This window comes from Paramormyrops kingsleyae, unplaced genomic scaffold (assembly GCF_048594095.1).
Source record: "Paramormyrops kingsleyae isolate MSU_618 unplaced genomic scaffold, PKINGS_0.4 ups27, whole genome shotgun sequence".
NCBI classification, from domain to species: Eukaryota; Metazoa; Chordata; class Actinopteri; order Osteoglossiformes; family Mormyridae; genus Paramormyrops; species Paramormyrops kingsleyae.
In genome coordinates, this window is record NW_027325965.1 from 349,098 (window position 1) to 356,270 (window position 7,173).

Genomic DNA, 7,173 nt, shown 5'->3' on the forward strand with positions numbered 1-7,173 from the left:
TCAGTCGTTCGGTGTAGCACTCGCAGGATTTACTAGGCTCCTGCTTAAACTGATGCATCATCATCCAGTCCATGCGCGGGGCGACCTGTATCAGAAGGGCTGCCACATAGCGAGGTCTGTTCTGCCTGGGATCCAGCAGGTCACTGACAATGTCCTTCAACTCCTTCATCTACAGTGTCAGATGACCAAAGTTATCTCCCTCTTGAGGATTTGTAAATAACAACATAGGGGCAAGAATTTTTTCTGCCTCGTCCTACTGCCTGAGTTTTTGACCGCGGCACGTCGTCACTGATAAGGAGGTGGAGTCGGGCGCTGAATGGTTATGATCCTCATCTGCAGGGGGGAGAGGGGAAGGGGCAGGGGAACCAGTTGCTACTCCTCCCTCGGCGGCATAAGGAGGAGACTGCTGTTTGGGCAGCAATGCTTGGGCAGGGGCCACACAGTTTATTCCTGGGTATCTAATTAGCAGACACCTTTTGGTTCCTTCAGGGGCTCCACAGACAAACTCATTGACAAAATAGAGTCGTCACAGACAAATGCTTTGTCACATGCTCAGCCGACATGGACTGTGTGCTGTTTACATATTTTTGGCAGAAACGGAAAGCTCATATGCATATCAGCATATTTTTGGCACAAGTGGAACTCCATCATTTTAAAGAGGGTAAACTCTTCAGGAAATTTACAATGTCAGAATAAACTGATTTTTTAACAGGAGTAACTAATGTGCCCTAATAAGGAAATACATACAATCAGAATAAAATACCTGTGGTTTTTAACAGTGGTAACAATCTGATACGGAAAGGTATCAGATCAACATATCTATAGCATGTAACGGAGCTTGCTCCCCTCCAGAACTCATTGTTCCAGTAGTTATCTGAAATTGTCGTTATTTGGAATATTAAAGACTATGAACAAAAATGGACAATGCAAGAAAATAAAACAATGAGTATGACAGAAAACTAGAGTATTGTTGCAACGGTTGGTACTAGCTGGGTTATGTACTAGCTCACATTAGAGAAACATCATAAATGCTACTAATACACAACTGGGGGGGGGGGGGGGGGGGGTGTGGCTCAGTACATGGGCTAAGTCCTTGTGCCTGTAATCAGAAGGTCACCGGTCCAAACCCAACCTCAGCACGTCCTTTAGCAAGGCCCTTAACACCCAGCTTCCTGGGGGCCCACACAGGTGACTGTCTTTCACATAGAGCTTGATTTATAAAGAGCAAATTGAGGGAGGTGTAAAGAAGACAATTTCCCCACAGGGATCAATAAAAGTATCAATTATTATTATAACTGTAACTACACGTAATAACCGGAAAGCATAATTGCTTACTTTCTGTCGAAAATTCTTGCAGCAATATGCTACATTTATGAGCTAGCGGACATGTAATTCTGTTCTACGCATGCGCTTTAACTGAGAGTGTGCTATTCTGATAGGTATGCTATAATGTCAAAACACCTGTACTAATGAAATGTAATACACAACAGCTTTCAAAAATGCGGTAGCATGGTACCTTTTCAATGGCGGTATAACATGCAGCTAGTCTGCAAAAACTCTTTGGTAAATGTCAATAAATAAAAATCGCTGCATTGCATAGTCAATTAATCTATGTGTGACATCGTGCTGAAAACGACTCCAGATAAGCCGTAAAATAAAGTCATTAATCATGAATTTCAGTCAGTTATGCCACAGCACTTCCCTTCGCTCGTTTTCTTCAACACAAAAAATCGCTCAGGCCAGGATCATTAAGTGCAATGTGGAGAGTGCAGACCAGCCGGGGATAATCGTGCTCGGTTACAGTATAAGGCACACGGGTAAATTGTGAATACGGCCTTAATCTAGCTACAGCTTCTTGAATTGTTGGGCGGTGTGTGTAACATAACGTTTTGACATACCGATATCACTTTATATTTCACGTGTATTTATCACTTCATTTCACGTGTCTCTTTAAGTCATTGTTTGATATTATCCAGAGCTGATCGTGTGATTAATCAAACTTTCAGTGTCATCATTTTTATGCTGTTGTATACTAATCTTTAAAATTCATCTTATAGAATTCTGTTCTTATTATTACATAACAACGCGAATTATTGGTATGTTATTATTTAATCACATTATGGCCGCTTTGCTTGGTTACGTATTAGGCATCATATGGCATGTGGGACGTACGCTGCCAGTTTGAAACACGCAGCCTCACTTCCATTTCTGGACCAAGATGGCGAGGTACGTTAAGTTTCTGCTCCCATATTATCGTATAAATGATCTTATTATTTAGTATCTGTCAAACTTGCATGTATATTAAAATATGTTTACTGTTTCGGGCTACTGCGTTAATTCTATCAAAATTTAATGTGCAAGTTAGCTATAGTTTCGTATTGATATTTAAGTTTTCTGCATGTGCTTTCCTGCGCTTTCATGTTACATTCAGATGCGGATGGTTCCGGTGTTCTGTCGAGTTGAGCTACAGTACTTTGTCGAGTTAGGCTACCTTAACCTCCTGAGACCCTACGTCCTCATATAAGGACATCATTTTTGTTTAAAACTATTAATTGTTCAAAAAAATGTTTGGTTTTTATGATTATGAGGTCCTACTAATCCTAAATGGCTAAAGGAAATAACACATGCACACCAAACAAAAGCCCGAGAGTCAGGAGGATAGTGCTAATAGATAGCCCTAACGCTAGCCCCAAAAAAGCCCCTAAAATCCTTACCCTAACCCCTAAAACAGGGGTGACCAATCTTATCCGCAAAGGGCCGGTGTGTATGCAGGTTTTTGGGATAACCTGTAGGTCAGCTGTTCAAACCCAGGTGTGAGGACTCTTCAGCCAATCAGTCCTGACCTGTATTCCATGTGTCAGGAGTGACTGACAGCTCCATTGCATTACCTGTATGTTGTTTTTCCTCATTCAGAATCAGACGAATGGCGAAAGCTGTCAGCTGGAGTGATGACCAGTACTGGGCAACATGGGACAAGTGGGGAGAGGTGATTGACCGGGGAGATGAGGAAGAGCTGTGCTCCCCAGCAGAATCACCCTCTGACCAGGCTGACAGTTTGAACGTGTGACACAACCGAAAGGCAATTGCCAAGGCAGTTAGCTGGACGGATGATGTGTATTGGGCAGCCTGGGACAAATGGGATGAAATCATCTGCTGGGGTGAAGCAAAAGAGTGCTCCCCAGCAACTCCACCCACCAACCAGCCTGGGGAGGATAAGGGGTTAGACGTGCATGGGTTAGAGGTCTTTGTGTTAAATGAAAGGACAGTCTCCATAAAGCCTGCAGACGACCACCAAGACAGGCTGAAAATAGAAGCCGTATTGGTCGACCTCTGCCAGTTTGAGCTTGATGATGTAAATCAAAGTAATGGTAAATTTGAAATTGTAGGAATAGAAATTGGAGAAGTCAAATTGGAGGAGACTGCAGAGAGGGGTTTTAATTCAGTATTTGAATTGGAAATGATGGATTTGGAGATAGAAGTTTGTTACGACCCTGTCTAGGGGTTAGGGTGTAACAGAGGAAGGGAATGGGGAAAGGGGAACGAGGGGAACACAGGGTGTGGTGTACAAGGGAACACACGTGGACAAAGGGGATATTTTTATAGTTTTTTATATTTTATTCACGCAAGACAGACAGAACAAATGGTTTAGTGCAAAAAGACTCAGGAGTGATTATCGCCAAAATAAGAAACAAAAACCCACTTGTCCAACACAACCCAATTATAGCTTAACTAAGTGTAAAACCAAACAACAAGTGATACTCCTAACTCCCTATCCAAAAACAGTCACAAAAACTTCCAAACAAAACCGGCAATCACTCCCTAAGCACCAAACAATCACAAATCTTACACATACACAGCACACAGCAAAGCGTCAAAGTTTAAGGGGCGCGCGAAGACGTAAACCAAAAACAAGCAAAAGATCGATAACCAGAAAAGCAAGCAAAACCGGGCGAAAGTACAGAAAGGGGTAAGGCAAAGAATCGTAAGTCAGGGAAATCAAAAAGTCATACACAAATATCAAAACCAAGAAAACAATCCAATAATAATCAAGTAATGAGCTAAGCTCTCGAAGTGTCTCTCTGTCCGGCTTTTATCCCTCTCCGGACGGACGTGACGAGGTCGGGCTGGGCCGGAAACGAAGGCGGGGTCCGGAGGTAGGGGTGGAGCCAGGCCAGGTCGTGGGCATGGTCGTGGGCGGAGTTCGGATGTGGAGGCGGAGTAAAAACAGCGGCACGTAACACCCCCCCCCATAAGTGTGAACCTCGTAGGGTTCACAATCATCATTAAAACCCACAATACACAATTACCCAATCAATTCATAAACCTATCAGGAACGTGAGAGGGCATCCGCCACAAGGTTACTGGCTCCTTTTTTGTGGAATATCTGCAAATTGAAAGCCTGTATAATCAAAGACCAGCGCATGAGACGTTGGTTGTTATTTCGCATCCTATTCAGAAACAGCAGCGGATTGTGGTCCGTGAACACGACCACTGGCTGGGTACTATCACCAACGTACACTTCGAACTGCTGCAAGGCAAGTAACAATGCAAGGGCTTCCTTCTCAATGGTGCTATATGCTAATTGGTGCTTAATAAATTTCTTTGACCAATAGCAGATAGGATGGTCCAGACCTGCATCATCCTCCTGGAGAAGGACGGCGCCGGCACCGGTACCACTGGCATCTACTTCTAGTTTGAACGGTTTACCGAAGTTAGGGGTAGCCAACACAGGGGAACTAGTGAGTAACGATTTTACCGCGTCAAAAGCAGCCTGACACTCAGCAGACCAAATCACTTGGGCGTCCTTACGAAGTAAATTAGTCAGGGGTAACACAACGTCTGAGAAATTTCGGCAGAAACAGCGGTAGTAACCCGCCATTCCCAGGAAGCGGCGAAGATCCTTCTTAGCTTTTGGAATAGGGAAGGACGTGATTGCTTGGACTTTGGCGTCAACAGGCTTCACTGTTCCGCGTCCCACTAGCTTACCGAGGTACGTGACCGTGCCTTGGCCGAACTCGCATTTCTCCAGATTTAATACTAATGAAGCATCCCTGAGCCTAATAAAAACTTGTTCTAACGCTGCCAAATGATGCTCCCACGAATCAGAGTACACAACCACGTCATCTAAGTATGCTTCACAGTTTTGGACATCCCCCAGAACCTTAGTCATTAGTCGCTGAAACGTAGCCGGGGCATTTCGTAATCCGAAGGACATAACTGTGTACTGTAGGAAAGTATCTGGGGTAGCGAATGCAGAAATCTCCGAAGCACGAGGGGTTAACGGAACCTGCCAATATCCTTTCAGGAGGTCGAGTTTCGTGACAAATTTGGCGGAACCAATGCGATCTATACAGTCTTCCATTCGGGGAAGTGGAAAGGCGTCTGGTTTAGTAACAGCATTCACTTTTCTATAATCCGTACAGAAACGAAACGTACCGTCAGGTTTTGGGACAAGCAAACACGGTGAACTCCAAGGACTGGAACTAGGCATGGCGAGACCCGTTTCCAACAGGTAGTCAGTCTCCTTCTTTAACAGCTCCCGCTTACGAGGGCTGACGCGATAGGGGTGCTGTTTGATAGGGATATGATCTCCCACATCAATGTCGTGTACCAAAACAGGGGTCTGCGAAGGGGTGTCGGAAAATAGAGAGGGAAATTTACGCACCAGGGCATGGATATCCGATTGGGCGACACTGGGTAAGTGAGCAAGCCTTCCCTTAAGGGTTTTAAGGGCTTCCGAGTTGGGCAGACGAGCGCATGGCAAACAATTCCTCCCAAGGTGCAGATCATCGAGTTCGGGCGAGTACTCACGCACCGGCACATTAACTACGGCAGAAGGGAGCAGAACAGGAGCGGACGATGGAGCGGGGTCAGCACGATCAACGTAAGGCTTCAACATGTTTATGTGACATAATCGGGTTTTTCGTTTTCGATCTGGTGTCTCGATAATGTAATTTAGGGGACTGATCTTTTCCTGTATTCTATAGGGACCTGAGAACCGCGCTTGCAAAGACGAGCCAGGCAGGGGTAAAAGGACCAACACGCGATCTCCCTCGTGGAAAGTTCGTTCTTTGGCTTTCCTATCAAACCGAGCTTTCATTTCCTCCTGTGACGAACTTAAAGAGCGCTTGGCCAATTCCCTGGCTGCACCAAGACGCTCACGCAGAGACTTTACAAAGCTCAGCACATTCTTATTCAGAGGAGGTGGACTCGGGGACAACCACTGCTCCTGTAGGACCTTTAAAGGTCCACGCACGGTATGCCCGAAAACAAGTTCAGCTGGACTGAACCCAGTGGATTCCTGTACGGTATCCCGAATCGCGAATAAAAGCAAAGGAACCCCGTCGTCCCAGTCTTTTCCTGCCTCTAAACAGTAGGTTCGCAGCATCGTTTTAAACGACTGATGAAAACGCTCAAGGGCACCCTGGGACTCCGGGTGATAAGCACTGGAGACCCTATGTCTAATGTTTAACTCACGTAACACCTGTGAAAATAACAGGGAAGTGAAGTTCGAACCTTGGTCGGACTGGATATATTTCGGCAAACCAAATGTGGTGCAAAATTTAATTAGAGCCTTCACCACCCCTTTGGTTTTTAAGCTCCGCATAGGTATCGCCTCAGGGTAGCGGGTAGTAGCACACATCAGGGTAAAGAGATAGTTATTTCCTGAGCGAGTTTTAGGCAAAGGACCTACACAATCGATGATGACATGTTCAAACGGTTCTCCGATAGCTGGGACAGGACGCAGGGGAGCAGGGGGAATTACCTGATTTGGTTTCCCTACCAGCTGACAAATGTGACACGAACGACAGTATCGCTTTACATCCGAATTTATACCGGGCCAATAGAAGTACTTTAGTATCCGAGCGAGCGTCTTCCTAACTCCCAAGTGGCCAGAACACGGGTGATCATGAGCTAAAGCTAATACCTGGTTTCTGTGGGAACACGGAACAACCACCTGAAACACCGTAGCCCACTCCATTGGAGACTGAGGAGGTGTCCACTTCCTCATTAACAGATCACGGTCAACAAAGTAAGCCACCGAATGGTCTGCTAAGGTTGCTTTCTCTACGGCCAAATCATAACACTCCGTCAGAGACGGGTCAGCTCCCTGAGCGGCGGATAATTCCTTTCGCGTACACCCACCATCTGTAGCTTGGGGTAGAACTGGGT

The 7,173-nt window shown here is 45.5% G+C and overlaps 1 long non-coding RNA gene across 1 annotated transcript; it reads left to right on the forward strand.

Annotated features, from left to right (window-relative positions):
- Window positions 1-4,353: 4,353 nt before the first annotated feature.
- LOC140583971 (uncharacterized) lies at window positions 4,354-6,733 on the forward strand. Its single transcript, XR_011986034.1, has 3 exons — window positions 4,354-5,697; window positions 5,780-5,884; window positions 5,988-6,733. It is a non-coding gene; the product is annotated as an uncharacterized lncRNA (long non-coding RNA).
- Window positions 6,734-7,173: the final 440 nt, after the last annotated feature.